The 17,753-nt window shown below is 42.6% G+C and overlaps 1 long non-coding RNA gene across 1 annotated transcript; it reads left to right on the forward strand.

Moving 5' to 3' along the window:
* The first annotated feature begins 1,295 nt into the window (after positions 1-1,295).
* Positions 1,296-3,461, forward strand: LOC142457943 (uncharacterized). Its single transcript, XR_012786395.1, has 4 exons — positions 1,296-1,563; positions 2,191-2,383; positions 3,093-3,143; positions 3,218-3,461. It is a non-coding gene; the product is annotated as an uncharacterized LOC142457943 (long non-coding RNA).
* The last annotated feature ends 14,292 nt before the right edge of the window (positions 3,462-17,753 follow it).

Genomic DNA, 17,753 nt, shown 5'->3' on the forward strand with positions numbered 1-17,753 from the left:
AGTTTGTCCTTTAGGCAGTCCATGATATTTTTTCAATGTTCTTTGCCTAAACCACACTTCTCGCACATTAGTTCTTCAGTCTTCCTTGTTTCAATGTCCAACTTTCACATGCACACGAGGTGCTGAAAATACTATGGCTTGGGTCAGGTGTACCCGAGTTTGTCCTCAAACTAAAACCTTTGCTTTTCAACACTCAAAAGAGGTCTTGTGCAGCAGATTGCCTAATCAAAGCACCTTTTGATCTTTTGACTGCTGCTTCCATGAGCATTGATTGTGGATCCAAGCAGGACAAAATCCTTGACAACTTCCAACTTTTCTCCATTTATCATGATTTCACCAAGAGGTCAAGTTGTGAGGATGTGGGTCTTCTTTACATTGAGTTATAATAATCCATACTGAAGAGTACAGTTCTTCATCAGGAAGTGCTTCAAGTCCTCCTCACTTTCAGCATGCAATGGGAACAGACAGGCTCTTATTTCTCCTGCAGAGGGCAAGTAATGGGCTTGAACAGATGACCTTGAGGTTAACAGCTCAATGCAGAACTAACAATAGCAGCAGAATTCCCTGCTACTTACTGGGTGACACAACACATTTCAAAATGACAGAATTAAATTAAGCAGACCCTGTAGAAGAGCGTTATCACACTTGTACTTTTGTTGGTATGTGGAACTGGATCCAGCAATTCATGATTCTAACCTCTTTAAAAATATCATGCAAATCGTCATTCAAGCAAATGGCTATTGGCTATTACTATTAGCATTACCGATGGACAAATAAGGGAACCAAAATTTGGAGAAATCAAATTAGTTGAATGAGGGAGGAGTCAGAATTTGCACTCATTTATGACTCCAGAACCAGTGCAAAATGCACTTAACTATCACTTTATACCATTCCTCTTCATGGGAAAATGTCTTTGTCTGATTTTACTGCCATTCTTTGTTTGGAAATGACATTGGCTGTGGAGTAGAATCCTCACTTTTAATGATTCTGTCTACTCTAGTCTGAAGCATACCAGACCTTTTCTAGAAGCATAGAGGGGAACAAAAATTCCCTAAAAATAGAGATCACTTTGTTCTCAGTTTGTGTGCGAGGGAAGCATGGGTGTGGGTGTGGGTGTGGGACAGGGGAGCTCATTTTACAGCCACACAGTAGGAATCACTCTGGAGTTTGTTTTACCTGTTTGTTTCCTTTTTAGGAAAAAAAAGAGTCATCATCGATGAGATTTATGTGAGACACTTTTCCCCAAAGGATCCCAAACCATTCTGCAGACTTTCTTAACCTGGTCAGCCACCCTCTTGAGGTCCCTCCAAATTGCTGTGTCATAAAAGAAGGAGGAGTTTGTGGGGGGGGGAGATAATTCATTCTGCCACTTTTCAGACATTTCACTTACATAAGAGAAGGCTGGAGAGAGGGATGTGGAGGCATTAGATCATATGGCTTACCCCACATCAGGCGATTGTTCTCAGTTGGAGATCTCAAGCGTGCTGAGTGCTGCTGTGCTAAAGAACATCGCATCTGTTGGCAGAGGCCAGTCCCCGAGCAGTAAGAGCGACCCTGGGACAGGTATTGATTGCTTTTCTTTCCTTTATCTTCCTCCTTTCCTTGCTCAATTCATCACAAGCTTAGTAAGAAGGGCGACTACGGCTGGGGGGCGGGTAGAAAAAGCACTCGGAGCTTCATTGAGTGCACTCTAGTAAGACAGAATTATGTTGATCTCATTACCTAGAGGTAGAGTAGGTAGAGGCACCTTGTACCCATCCCCTGTCCCCAGGCATAGGGACAGAAGGCAGAAAAATGAAGGAGAAATGCAAAAAAGATGGCAGAGGACCTCTCTCCTCAGTCCTTTCTGCTGTTGTAACCAGCGCCTCCTCATCCATCTCTTAATACAGTTCTCATTTCTTCCCCTGCACTGGCCGGGTACCGGAGAATTTCATCTACACAGACAGTGGTAGAATTGGCTGCATTTTCTCTTTCATGGCATTTGCAGTGGGTGTACAACATGTCTTCATTAACTCGCCCTGACATTCAGAAGAGCTTAGGATAAAGAAGGCACTCAATCAAAGACGACAAACAGCCCTCTCCCCTCCCTTCTCCAATACCAAGCATCCCCTAGGGCATGTATTAATTACTGAAGATGAATGCTGGTCCTTCGTTCTCAGCAGGGGCTTTGAAATTGCATTGCTCTACCAGGTCAGAACATGGTGCTCCATGTTGCAAAGTGGTAAAAGAGTCTCAACTTCTTGAGGAAGCAGCAACTAATAATGATCTTGGTTTATTGAGTGCCTACAAATTGACCCAGGAAAACTAACTGGTGCCAGCCGCGCAAACCCGCCCAGTGGTTCTGCAGAAGAAAAGACTGTTGAACTTTTCTAAAGAATTTTAGGTAAGAAAACCCTGTGGTCTAGTTCTATTGTTATAACATATAGAGTCACCAAGAGTCAGGGGGCTAACTTAATTGCAGTTAACAATAATTCACCCACCATTATTAGCATAATTAGGCTTTATGCATGAGAAGTCTACATAATCTTCATACCTACCCTCCCAAACGCGTTATTAGTCCCATTGTCCATGCAGTGAACATGATTCTCCACACCATGTAATTTGCAGTGCACACACAGTTGGCTCCCTAGGACTCAAAATTGAAGGAGGATTGCTTCCCAACGCAGCGGTAGTTCCCTTCTATGTAGCATGATAACGCCACAACATCTGTACTAACAAAGCCTGTTGGGATTTGGGAAGATGGTTCTCAAATCCCAGCTTATGAGTCACCCTTCCCAGGAAGGTTTCTTGCTTGCAACCAAAATGAAACTGTACTCTTTCGTATAACAAGTGAGGTTTTTCAGGACTCTTGAAAGAGGATGCAGTATTCAAGCCTGGGTTGACTAAGTAGAATGGCAGAGTGTCCCCTTCTCCCCCATCTCATCCAAGCAATAAACACATCTCCGTAGCTGAAGCTAAAGGGATAGTCCGAATCCAAAAGAGCAACATTTAGCGATATGTTTTCTTACAAATATTCATCTCAATGCCCTGTTTCAGAAAAGTACATCTGTGGATTTGTGATTATTCTCTTCCTTCTCTGCTTCACTCAACAGCTCAAGAAACACCCTTACTGAGGTGTCCTACACACAAGCCGAGCTGAGAAGGTAATGCAAATAAGAAACAAGTTGACTTTAGTTTGTGCACACCTCTCCCCTTCTGATTTTATTGTGTTTCTCAGCCCTAGACTCGCCTGCTCCCATCCATTTGAACTGTGGCTTCCCAGCGAATACCTCGGTGATCCCTCTGCTAAAGATATTCCGAGGAGTTACCACTACAAATCCCAAGTAGAATGAGAATGCAATTGATTCTCCAAATATAGCTACGATCTCCATCTCAAAAATCCTACATCACTTGATCATTACTGTTCTTTTAGGAAATAAACTAGAGATGATGAATGAATGGAGAGAAACAGATGTATAAACAGATGCAGGTAAGTCATGCTTCCTGCCTTATCTTTTTTTCTTCTTCTTTTCGCCGTTGTCTTTGATTAAGGTGAATATATTTCTACTGTACAAAAAGTAAATAGTACACAAATGCAGAGCACGAATGTTCTACCTTGCATTATCATTAATTACATTCAGGAATTAATTCCTCCAAAACAGGGTTATATAAATATGAATATTTAGCTTGATTTCTGAAACCTTGGAGGATCTTAGGAAAGTGAATAATTTAATGAATATGTGTCACTACATTTGTTCACTGCCTAATTTCTTGTGGACACGGGCCCTACCTTATTCATCTTTGCTTATACCAAACCTAACACACACTTGATAAGAAGTCAGTCTCTGCCTTCTCCAGCACGTGCCCTTTGAGACTGCTCCTGAGCAGTGTTTGGTAACAGGAGTTTTTCTTTAGAGCAGGGCACTCCTGGGTTTCGGTTTCATCCCATTATGAATGGGCTCAGGGTCATCCTCGTACTGTTGTTAGGTGCTGTCAACAGAGCATGGTTTCACGGTGCTTTTAAAATGTGACTTTTGGGGAGCAGATAACTAGACCCACCTTCCGAGGTGGGTTAAAACTGCCATCCTTTCAGCTGCTAATTGTTGGGAAGTTGGTTCTGACTCATAGCAACCCCATGGACAACAGAACAAACCCCAGCTCCATCCTATGCTCTTCCCACAAGTCCTCCTATGGTGAGCCCATTGCTGCAACCACAGTGTCGGTCCATTCCTTCGAAAGTCTTACTCTCTTTTGCTGCCTCTGTATGTGACCTAGCATGATGATCTCGTCCAGGAACTGAGCTCTACGGAGAAGCATGTCCAAAGTACATGAGATGAAGTCTGTCCATTTGTTCTTCTGAGGAGTGTTCTGACTGACCTTCTTCCAGGGCATATTTATTTGTTTGATTAGCAGTCAACAGCCCTTTCGATATTTTCGCTGGCACCAAAGTCAAATACCCCTTCTTGTCTTCCATCTTCCTTATTCAAGGTCCAACTTTCACATGCATATGAGGGAATGGAAAATACCAGGGCTAGGGTCAAGTGTACCTTAGTCCTCAAAATAGCATCCACACTTTTCAATACTTTACAGAGATCTCATGCAGCATACTATCAATGCAACACTCTTTGATCTCTTGACTGCTGCTTCCAGGAGCATCAATTGTGGATCCAAGCAAGACAAAATCCTTGACAACGTCACTGTTTTCTCCATTTATCATGATGTTACCTTTTGTCTCAGTTGTGAGAATTTTGGTCTTCTTTACATTGAGTCATAATCCATATTGATTGCTGCAATCCTTGATCTTCATCAGCAAGTACTTCAAGTCTTAATCACTTTCAGCAAGAAAGGTTGAAATACCAGTGACATAACTTCCGATGCCACAGCAGCTCCCAAGACACCACAGTATAACAACCTGACATCAAGCGGTGGGTTTCTTATTACGCGCTTGACTATTTATTTGTGCCACTCGGGGACTTTCTATGAGTTGTGATACCATCGCCAACTTTAGAGAGGTTTTGTTAGACTCACATGAGGAAATAACTGCACGTAAAAACTGGAATTTTATAGTTTCTTCTTGAGGAAAGTCAAGTTTATTCAAATAAAGAAGCAGGTATTTATCATTTCTACTCAGGGAGAAGAGCAGATAAAGGGATCATGGTAGACTGCTATGGGCAGTGGTGAAGGTCATAGTTGGTGAGCCTAGGACACACTGAGGAACTGTCCAATGGTGATGAAGCCTTCTTCAGAGAGGATCTTATGTATATGTGTGTGTGGGGTGGGGGGGAGGCGGAGAATCATTCCAGGCAGAAGGGAAAGTTCAAGGGAAAACATTGCGATGCATTGTGCATGTAGGGAACTATCATAATTCCAATAGAGATTCCAGACACATTTGTGTGTTGGCTGTATTATGTAATGCAGTGCATAGCTTTGAAGAAGGGAAACTCAGTGATACTATGCTCAGCAAGTCACCTTAAAAGAGTTCAGAGAGAAGTCATCACTGGACCCAATCCATACATAGGCAGTGAGGTTCAGAGCCAGGACTACAGCCATGTAGAAGCTAAACCTCTCAGTCCATCACACTTGGTCCTTAATGCATCTCTCCACCTACTCTAAATTGAAGAAAATAAAAGAATGAGATGACTTTCTGATCATAAGAACTCCTTTGGTGATGAACTAATAAAGGGTGCCGAGACTGTGAGCTGGGTCTTTGCTCCAAATGGTCCTGTCGTAGCTGCTCTGGAATTGGGATCGCATGGAGACCCTGCCTGGCTGCGTTGTAATTAATCACCGTGCAGCAGCTAGGAAGGAGCCCAGGGTCTGAGGACACCCAAGTGGCGGTGGTTTAGGAATTCCCACAATTCACATTTGCAACTCAGTATCTCCGAAGGAGGAGGCAGCTTCGGAAACTCCGGAGCTCAGCAAAGATTCTGAGGCTTGGGAGCCTTGTCCTTTTGGACACCTTACCCCAAGGAGCTCTCCAAGCCTCTGGCATTTGGGAGACTGTCAGCTTTGGGCTGCCAGAGAAAGGCCCTGTCTCAGGAGCCAAAATCATGAACAGAAGGGGAATTGAATGAGCAGGTTTTGCAGAGGCTGGAAAAGAAACTGCTTTGAAAATCTGTTTTGGCTTTTGCAGACACTGCCTTTCCCTCTGGCCCCATAACTGAGTGGTGCTGGCGATGTTTATTCACGTCTTAGTCTGTGGATGAGCCGCTCTGCCCTTCTCATCAGAATGTTCTGAGGATCCACAGAAAAGGTGTTTATTGAGCCATCTTACGGTGGTAGTGGTATTGGAGGGTGACAGAGTTATTCTCCTTAAGTGAATCCCTGTGTACTTTTCAGTTTGGTTTCACTATCCACCTACCATTAGCTGACCGTTAGGGCCACTCCTTCATTCAGTTAATTTTTTTTAAATATAAGGATCATTATCAGTCACATTTTACTAAAGCTGAGGTCCAACTACAACCCCATGATTCCACAAATATTTGCTTCTAGGTTTATTTTTTTAATTTGGTACTGTCTTAAACTTCATCTTTAGACATATAGACCAAGCTCTGACTTCAGCCCCCAGACACACGCCTTGCCTAAAATCAAAGCCATTGCCATGGAATTGGCTCATTGCCACCCACATAGGTCAGAGAAGGAGTGTGCTCGCGAGGGTTTCCAGTGGCTGGTTTTCTGGAAACAGATCGCCAGATACTTTTTCTGAGGTACCTCAGGGTGCACTCGAACCTCTAACCTTCCTGACAGATTGCACCTGACAGTGTCACCTGGGTACTTTAAATTCAGTACATCCAAACTGACCTTATCATCTCCCACCTCAATTGCCCAAAGCACCTGGCTTGGAGAATGTGGCACAGTGGAAAGATTCTGCTATTCCACAAGCCATGTAAAGCAGAGGCCTTTCCGTCCCTCTCCACGCCCATTAGGAGTCTCTCTAGACCCTTCATGTTAGTTTAATCTCTCTCATCCCCACCTCTTCCCTCGTGAAAGCCTGTCCATTTTTCTGCTGTCTCCTCTGGGTTCCCATACTATTTTGCTCTTCCCTATAGCACTTTCGGGCACTGGATGGTAGTGATCATGGAAGCCGAGGACAAGCTTTCATTTGGCTAAGTTTGCAAAGGCATCACTGACTGCATCCTTCTCCTTTGTATTCATAACACCCTCCCTGTCCAGACTAGAAAAAAGTGTGTGTGTGTGTGTGTGTGTGTGTGTGTGTGTGTGTAGGAGGGGTTGGAGGGTGAGACAAGAAGAGAAGGAAGGAAGGAAGGAAGGAAGGAAGGAAGGAAGGAAGGAAGGAAGGAAGGAAGGAAGGAAAGAGACAGAAAGAAAGAGGTGGCATGATGACGCCATGTATGTGTTTGGCTGGTAGAGTGGATGAGAGGGTTTAAGTTGGTCACTTGCTGGCTCCAGTTTCCAGGGCCCTGCTTGAGAAACATGTTCCTGTTGAATTTTAAATGAGAGTAAAATTAGATTTCCACATAGGACCTTTCATACTTTTATTTTCTTGATTGTTCCTGAATGGCGCATGAGGAAGGAAAGCAAAGCTTCACATTTGACCTTTGGAGAGGCCATTGTACTAGGAAGAGGAAATTGCTCACTGCCTTATGTGTTTTTCACTGAAACACATCTACAGCCTGGCCGTGAAGCTCGAAACGGTAGACATACAGAGGGCACAAAGCATTCGAGAACACTACAGCTAGCCTACAAGGAATCTGAACGCGAGTTTAATCTGTGCAGTTCACAGAGGATCATGGATGACATTGACAGGCAAACTCCAGTTACAGGGTCCCCGGGTAGATGAAAGTGCTGGGGACCCCTGGTGAACATGGACCAGGGCTGTGAATAGCTTGCTGTCTGACAGAGTGCATTGTAAAGTGGATTATTATAGATGCCCTTAAGTTAATATGATGCACCCTATCATTTGATTTCCCTTTTGTTCTAGTTAAGAAAATATTTCTACTTTCTTTTCTATTGAAGATATTCTCTATTTTCTTTGGTCGTTGCTGTATAGTTTTTGGTTTGTATGTTTTTCTGCCTATGAAATATAAAACAGGTACATCTGTAGATACAATAACTGCATTAATCGTTTTCCTAGTGACATGGTAGAGGAGGTGACAGGGAAATGGTGAGCTAACAACAATGAATATAAGAAAGGAGAAAATGTTCTAAAATTGATAGTGGTAATGATGACACAACTTTTTAAAAATTAATTGAACTGTTGAATTGTGTGATATATAAATTATATATTAATAAACATGTTAATAAACATAAGAGGGGGGAAAACAGGGAAATGCCCTATCTCAAGGTCAAACTCTGAGTCAACAACAAAACTAGGATGGATGTGTTGCTCTCCTAGTGAATCTGTGCTGAGGGTGGGAGTCTGCTGGCATTGTTCTTGTGGCTGATTGTCAACAGGACAGGGCTTGGTCTTTCTCTTCCACTATTGACCTTTCCAAACCTATATGGCCTTTTAGGGATAGAAACTCTTGTGTAAGCCTGCTCTGTTTCTCTTCTAGAATTTCATTTCTTCTTTTTTTCTTCCTTAGCAATGACTGAAAATGTCCCTTTTTCCTTGTGACTTTCTTTATTCAGCTGCCCTAGCAGAGTCACTGCATAAGTTCATTAATTTGAAAACAAGAGCTTGATGCAATGCCTGCATATGAACACTGTCTCGGTCCTTTGATCCTCAAAAGAGAGAAAGGGGGTTGGAGGGTGGCAAAGAGACAGGAGACAGGAGAGAAGGGCAAACAAATTCAAGGTGGTGAATGACTGAACTGTGCACAGTCTGTCTTAAGCAGACGGCTAAATCTAAACCATGGAAGATGCCTCTGGCGAGACCACAGAGGGTCACAGTAGATTTGAACAAAGATTTCGGATTGGGAGAAGAGGAAGGGCAGGGAATTTCTCTGTTGTGCTTTGTCTTCAGCTGTATCTCTTGATGAGAATTTCTTCTAAAGGTGGTTAACCCCCCACGATTTTCAGTGAGCATCACCCAGATTTGTCAGTGACCGCTGTGGTAGGCAGACGCTACGGACTCTATGGATATTGGAGCTACTGGAGCCCATGTCACCATGGTGGTGACAGGAGGCACACAGCATTCCAGCACTTGCACCAGGAGCCAGCATCAGAGTGCGAGCTGACAGAAAGGCCAGCACTTTGAGACCATTGGACTAGCAACACATTGTCATGAGGATCGTCTCCCTGGACAAATATCTAAGTCAAGTTTGCAGGGTTCTGCCACCTGCTGTAGTAGAGAGGCCGCCTGGACAACGCAAAAGATTCGGTGGGCCTTTTTACTTCAAAAGAAGTTTTTTTTTTTTTAATGTTCTTTAAAAATGTGGAGAAAGTCTTTAAAGGAGTCATATAATGCCATGCTTGCTCGGAGCTCAAACAATGTTAAGCATCTGGGCTTATGTACTGCTGGACACTCTACTTACCATTTATGAAATATAATTATTCTTCTAGTGACTCCTACATAACAAAATCTCTCAACTCTCAGGGATTTTTCTTATGAAGTGTTTTCTACTTGAAATGCTGTGCAAGTCTTAGTTTAAAGTCTAAATTAGGTCCATCTTGTCTTAACAGTCGTCATCTCAACATAGTTTTCAAAATACACTCCAGGACATATATTTCATGATAGAAACTTATTGCAACGATTTGGTTGGTAGCTTACATTTTCACGAGTCTTCCACTTAATTATAAAAGGTGGGAGCTTTAGTATATGAATAATATTTCCCACTGTGTTGTATGTTTGAGCCCAACTAGCTTGTTGGGCAGAGCTCAGTTAATGTTTGGTCATGAGTATATGCGTCCCTCCTGTGTTACTATAAATTGTCATCACTGTGATCGAGATATTCATAATATTCTAAACTGAAATTTGTTTGCTTGCATGTCCCTTACTATTTGTCTACCTCCACTGTTGGGCTCCTTCAGTATTGAATGGCAATGGGCTACCACAACCGAACATTTTAACCAGAGTCCGGAGAAAATCCTGATCACAATGAGAAAATATGCAGAACTGAATTTCAAATTATAATGGATTCCAGACTTCTGGAACCACAACATTTGGATAAGACCCTGGAACTAGTGCTCTGAGATAATTTTAAAACCTGAAACCAAAAATACCCCATGAATTCTTCTTAAAGCCAAATACTAGTGTCTTGTAGCTAGTAAAAGACTATCTGCCATGAAGATTGTGCCTTTTTAGGATCTATTTATCTGGGGTCAAACTGACCACGGCCACCCTTTAGACTGGATGGAAAGTTTAGGAGGCAATGCATTTATGTTAATGAGCAGCAACTAAGCAAAAAGAGGAGAGTAGTTGCCTAACTCCAAGAATGGCAGCTGTGTCACTGAATCGTGCAGGTAGACATTGTTGAATTGACTTCTATTCTGCTGTCCTTATTCTCAACAATGACAAAAACTTAAATGATATTAAAAAATGCTCATCTCCATGAACATTCCTAGATAGCTAGTGCTTCAAGAGTTTCTATGATCAAACAAGCTTCGGAAGGTTGTTTACCTTTTGGGGATATGTATGCTTCATAGTTAAGGAACGTGTTTACCCTTGTTTTTCCAAACATATTTGAGCAAGGAGCTTCCTATTTTTCCCATGAGCTTTTCACTCAGGAAACACGTTAAGAATTATTGGTTCTACAAGACAATACATTTGGAGGAATACTATCCCAAAATAATGCATTTCATAATTTTTTGGGCCCTAATTGCAAACCACAGGGCCTGTTCCTTGGTGGCTGCTGAATTGCTGTTGAAATGGAAAATTCTGTCGGCGTGCCTTCCATCCTCTTTTTCAGTTTCTCAGGACAGGCTACAATTCTCATGGGATTCTGACTGTGCTCCCTTTCGAGAAACACCCAAGGGTCTGGACAAAGGTGAAGGGTCCCAGAGGGATAATCTCTGACACCTTTGCCCTTATGATGCAATTCTACAATGTTGCTATCATTATATGGTCTGAATACAAGGGATGGTATAAACCAGAATATTAAATTTGTGACTGTGCCATCTAAAAACATGGTCCCAAGGAGATCTGAAATGTGTCACGTACCGTCCAAAGCTGCTGAATAATTCAGATGGCGAGTGAACATTGGAGCCCATAAGTTAAAGGCAGGATCTCTGAAATCATTTTTCTATGTGATTCCTAAGCTTTTCCAAAAATATATCAACTTTGTCTCCATGCTTCTGCCCCATTGTACATCATTCTCTCTCTTAATCTTTACCCCTCCATTCCCCTGCTCTTATCTTTCTATCTCCTTAGACAGAATATCTGAGGCTTCCAAACTCAAAACCAAACCCCAAACTGGCTGCTGGATCAGAGCGATGCTATGGAGCAGGTAGAGTGGCTCCTGGGGATATCCAAGACTGTAACTCTTCGCAGACGTAACTCTGGCCTACCGATCACAACCCAGTGGGTGACCACTCCAGCACCAAGGGTGATGGCAGTAGATGTTGCAGTACCTAGAATACAGCAGGAATTGGAATCCTAACACTATCCAGGGAAGACTGATTTTGTACTTTTGCTCAAAAGCAATTTTCATATATTCCTACTACAGATACTTTTCCCCCCTCCAATGCTACTGATTTTTTCAAACTAAATCAGAATGTTTTCTCCATTTTCACCCATACTTCTGTTAATCAAGAGCTGTGGAGCGTCTACTAAATACTAGGTCTGGGAAAGTTTCTGAGAATAAGATGGGATCCTAGTGATATCCTGAAAGAAGTGCTGATCGCTTAGTGCTTACGCTCAGTAACAGTCTCAGAGACTCATAGGGGCAGGCTCACTGTTCTATAGGGTTGCTCTGAGTCGGCATCAGCTCAAAGGCAGTGAGGGAGTGCTGTCCTTGTGGAATTTAAGTTTATTAGGGGGAACTGAGGAAATGAAAATTACAGTCAACTGTGCTTTGTGTTTTGAATGAAGGAGACACAGAATGTAAAGAAGGGGAGCGCTTCTGGAATTACACTTAAGCTGCTTGTGCAAGGGTTCGGGAAAGATGCCTCAAGGAAAGTGACATCTAAGATGTGTCATGGAAATATAGAAAAATCTAGGTGAGATGATTTCTGTGGAGTAACTGTGTGTACAATATCTGGGAGGCTAGAAAGAGTACAGTACTTCAAAGAGTTCAATATAAGTCCCTCAACTAAACTGCTTAGAACACAGACAGCAGTAGTAGCCAGCCTCCAAGATGATCCTGTGATTCTGGTCTCCTGTAATCTCATATTAACACCCTTGTGCAGTCTCTTTCCTTGCTGAGTTGAGTAAATCTGTGTAATAGAGAATTTTTAAAATGATAGAGTGAGATTTCCATGGATAGGTCCAAAAAGACATTAGAGTGTGGGCCATGCCCTTTCTTGGATCCTTCCCTCTGGGGGGTGCCAGGCACCATGGTGACTGGACACTCAAGCAGCTTCTGGAGGGAACAACAGAGAGAGCAGCCGAGGCCTCCTGCCAACAGTGAGCATTTGCTGGCCAGGTATGTGACTTTACGAAATCAGAAGCAGACTCTTCAGGCCCCATCAAGCCTTCAGGTAACTGCTGTACTCAATGGCTTCTTGACTATGCCCGCATGAGAAACCCTGGGGCAAAGCTACCCGACAACACCCTTACTGAATTCTTGACCCACAGTAATCATGTGAGATAACCTTTATTGTTTTTAAGCACCACATGCCAGCATAAGGTGTTACTCAGTAGGAGGTAGCTGATACAAGAGACTGGAGAAGTAGTTATAGGACACATCACAAGGGATTTACAGCCCCTGTTAAGCTTTTGGAACTTTAACCTACAATTAAACTAAACCCACTTCGAATGAGTCAATGCTGACTCATAGTGGCCCTGTAGGACAGGAAAGGACTGACTCAGTGAATTTCCCAGAACATCACTCTTTCTGGAGGTCGAAAGCCTCATCTCTCTCCCAAAAGATGGGCGATGATTTCGAACTGCTGACCTTTCTTGACTCAGAGAACCCTACAAGACACCATAGGACCTGCAAGGCTGTAAATCTTTATATAGGTAGATGAGCACATCTTTCCCCCTTGGAGCTGCTGATGCTTTTGAACTGTGAATGTTCTCATTAGGAGCCCAGTACTTGTAAGCTCCACACCACCAGGGCTCCCTGCAAACAACAATGAGTCATTAGAAAGGACTCTAAGCAGGAGGTCGAAGCCATCAGGCTGTGCTCCTCTGGGCTTCTTCACAACTGTGCACTTATGTTTCTTTGTCTTACGTGCTGTGGAACACAGTGATTTGCATTGGGTGTGACAAGCGTGCATTTCACCTGGAGAATGATGGGTGGCTGAGAGCATAGGATCTCTTGGTAGCATTGAGCAGGGAGGAGCTCTGATTCCCAGACTAAGTAAAATGGATGGAATGTAGCTCCAAAACACTCCCACACCCTATCCAATACATAAGGATGGGTGAGTGAAGAGAAGGCTTGCCGGAGGATGTGCACCATAGCTGCTTTACAGCATCCGTGGGCGAGGGCAGGAAGCACATCTGCCTAACAGACCCGTACTAATAGAGCCTGATTCTCCTAAATGTATTTATATCGTTGGTGTGGGAGTTGGGGTACTGATTTGACCCCAAAATGTCAAAAGAGGTGACACAAAATGATAGGCCTGTATAGGCCTAGAGAAATAAAGAGTCTGCAGAAATAATTTAGTCCAACTTCTATTTCGATGTTGGATTCACCTACTTAAAAAAAAACAAAATATAATATAATAAAAGCAGAGTCTGAATGTGTTGCCATCTAGTCATTCTTGACTCGTAGTCACGCTGCAGACACCTAGGCTGTAAGTCTTTGCACAGGTGGAATAGCACACCTTTCTCCCTGGGAGCTGCTGATGGTTTCAGACAGTGAGTGTTCTCGTTAGGAACCCAGTCCTTTTACCACTCTATCTCCATGACCCTTCACATCCTCCTATAGATAAATACACACTAGCACCCACAATTTACCTAATGGAAAGTGTTAGTCATTCTGAAACGCACCTGTGAAGTAGATATTATTATCATTTTAAAAAGTAGGTAGACAATGGTCTGGATATCCTAATTCAGTACTTCATAAGTTCTAATCTTCATGCAAGTTTTATTAAAATTTAAAATAGGTCAAATTTAAATTCTGATTTAGTTATTGTGCCAAAGATTATGCATGTTTAGCAAGTTGTCAGGCGAGGCGATGAAAGATTAGGTAACTAATTCAAAATCTCAGGTAGAGATCTGGCAAATTGAAAGCCACTGTTGTCTGGCTCCAAAGTGCACACTCTAAGCCCACTGACTGCTTTCAGCCAATCCCAACGTGGTTGCGCAGTCTCTCCCTGAATGTGTTTACTCCGGCTTCTCTCTCCGATTGTGACACTGAAGTGCAATCTCTCTCTTAGAATGAGCCCGATGCTACCCTGTGGAACTTCTGGAGATCATTTTTTGAGCCATTACTAAAAAAAAATTATCTGATTAAGCCTCCTTCTGAGCACTCCATTTGTCAAGGAGATTGAGACAGGAGGGTGTGGTTTAGGGAGACGTTGGGAGAGGGCTTGGATGGCGGCACATCTCTGGGGTCATAACATGAAGTACTGAGTGCCTAGATGAGCGGGAAAGGCAACATCTTCTAGGAGAAGCGTGGCGTTTACTAACCCAGGCCAGAACCCAAGAGATGAAGGTGAAAGAAATCAATTTTAATTGGGGCAACTTTCCTTTTTCATTTTATTTCCTGTTATCAGTTGATAAATAAAATATGCTGTGGATCATGCTCATCATACTTCTCTATTAAAAAAAGCAATAACTGGTTCCACTGGTCATCTAAATCAATTCTTGCTCAGATTCGTGTAGAATAAGACACAACAAGTTGACTATGAGAGGCTCTGATGAACTGAGCTCAGGAGCAATGAATGGTGAGACCAGCCTTCCTATGTTGGTTGTCTGTTCTTATCTATTAAATCACTTAGTACTGGCGAGAGCATAATCACATACACACAGCCTCCAATTTATAAATTATTTGAGTTACAGAAAGTCAGATGTAAAGACCATCATTTGTTTGTTTGCTTTGTATGTCTTGTTAATAATATGTACTACATACAATGTTGTAGCATGCAATTGGCTGATGCTATCACCCTCAGTGTTTCTTCACATGTATATATGTATATATGTATTCCAACACCAAACACAAAGAAGACAAAGATTAGATTTATAAAAATATTTATAATAAAAGAGATAAGGATGAAAATCAGAAGAAAAAGAGGTATTCCATTTAAGTCAGAACCAGCTTACAATGGAGTCAGCAGAAAGAAACTCATCCTAAACCGGGTGGTAACTATAGAAAAAACATCATGCTCAGAGCATAAAACTATTTCTTCTAATATTGCCTCTGCCCCTAATCCCTTTATACCTTCATCTAGCCATCTACATATTAAAAAAAGTGGGAGGTGGCCATGGAGGTGGTCAGATTCAAAAATCGACTATTTCTCTTCTAACTCTGAAATTCTAGGCTTTAATTTTATAGAAGGGAAGCAAAGCCAGAGGATCTAAGGTGAGAGGCACCATGCATCTTCCATCCCTGAACTACATTGCCCATTTCTTTTTGTCACATTCTTAATAACGGGGAGTGGAATCAGGGGTGCTAGAAAAAGAAACAGCAATGTTGACAGAGGATTCTCAACTGTTACTCACTTTTCCAGGGCAGGGTGCAGTTTTCTCAAAAGTCAGCCGAGATAAAAGACTCAGACGGATGGCGGTAATTCCCACTGCCTTGCCCTTCAGTTCTGAATGTACTGAATAAATAGACCCTTGGAAACCTCTCTCCGTTCCATATTCTGGACTCACAAGTGGGAATAACAAGATCTTTGACGTTTGCTGATATTATATTGTTTCTTCGTGTTCTTTGGGTAAATTTCTTTAAGTGTCTCTATCCTCCTCTGCAATGATATCTTCTAATTTTTTCCATCAACAGTCCTAGATGATTGGCAGAAGATGGCCCCTACAATACTGCCATCTGCCATAGGGAGACCAAGTTTCCATTTAGATGATAAACCACAAGAATTTGAGAAGCCGTGGGCCAACTTTTATGGAGGGTTTTTGTTAATATTACTCATGATATATTTTCCCCCTATTACTCCAAAGCCATATCCCTCTCAATGACTGGAAAGAGTGGGTATTGTCTGAGTTCGGCGTCTGCAGAGAGACAGAGGTCTGGGGGAAATGCGTTTCTAGGGCGTGGGTTCAGCACTAGGAAAGTACTCTGATTTAGATCAAAATTGTAATGTAGCCAATCATTTTAATGTTAGGGAGAGGAGGACACAGAGAAAGACAGAGCTCGTGTTTGCGGAACACCCACTATGTGCCAGGCACATGCTAGTGCCTTTCTCGTCTCCACGCCTGTCAGCTCTCAGACGGTGTGATTGCTCCCTGTGCTTCCCCAATGGGGACACTGACTGAGACAAGAAGATGGTAGATAGCTTATCCAAATCAATAGAACTCACAAGGTAGCAGAGAATCGGCTGCCCAAATGTCTTTGGTGACCTAGACTCTAATTGCTTTTCCACCTTTTGGACTCTGTCCCTAATTTGCTACTGCCACCAGTGCCACCATTGCCACCAGTGCCACCAGTGCCACTGGATGTGGAAGAGCCTCCACGTTTTCGTCACTCTACAATCAGGGAGGTATTGGGTGCTTTGAATGGTTTTCTTCTACAAACAGAGTTCTTGGCAGGGAGTACGTACAGAAAAATAAAACAACCAACTACTACATCACTTATTAACATCATTACTGTTCCAACTCATAACCTCTCTCAGCTAAGTAAATAAATAAACAAAAAAGTGAACAAATAGATCAACATCTTAGTGCCAACGAGGAAAGAGGAGGCAGACAGTGGAGGTAAGGACAACTTGGGGAGATCAGAATAAAGCACCATCTGCTCCTGGCCTGTAAGCTGGCAAGCTGTCCTGAGCGTTGGTTCTGTTCTCTTTAAGGTGATATGTAAAGGCATGTGCTTTGTGAGCCTCTGTCAGGGTGAATGGGAGCAACATTTATAAATAAAAATCCTCTCTCCTCTTGTCTTCCTTTCCATTTCAGACTCTCCTCCTCACGTCTTCCTCTGGCCTCTTGTCTATGCATTTAAAGCTTCCTTGACCTCTCATCTCTATTTAAATGTCCATTCATCATGAGAACATTAAGTCAGGCTAGGCGTGGTCATGATGGTGCATGCAACTGGCTAGATTTGGGTAGAGGAAGGGGGTCCCTTGTCAGAGCGAGTGTGGAGATGTGACTTTGTAGTAGTATTAGACTCAGCCAGAATCACTCCGATTTCACTTCTTGGACTGTCACTCTTTAATCGAATAGTGAATTGCCAAAAGTTTAAACACAGAGCAGAAACGTTCTGTTCTTAGAGATAATTTTACAGATAAGGAAAATGAGGAACAAGAAAAGGAACTTTGTCCACCTAGACAGTGGAGGCAAATCATGTTGGTCTGGCTGTCTGGGTCTTGTTCTAATACACTCTGGTGCCTACATTCCTAGTTCAATTTCGGTTTCCTGACATATCCTAATCCCTTCCGGGATTTTGCATGGTCACTTTTGTCCCTGATCCCTTTCCCCCCAGTTTCCTGACTTGGTATCTCCAAAAGATATTCACCATGTCAGCGGTCTTCATCCACTTCAAAACCTCTGACATTGTCTCTTAAATAGCTTCCTCTCCTTCTCAAATACTGAGCTTCAATTCTACAACATTCTCCAATAAGAAATAAAATCAAAGAAATAAAAGTAAATACATTTCACA

This window comes from Tenrec ecaudatus, chromosome 10 (assembly GCF_050624435.1).
Source record: "Tenrec ecaudatus isolate mTenEca1 chromosome 10, mTenEca1.hap1, whole genome shotgun sequence".
NCBI lineage: Eukaryota > Metazoa > Chordata > Mammalia > Afrosoricida > Tenrecidae > Tenrec > Tenrec ecaudatus.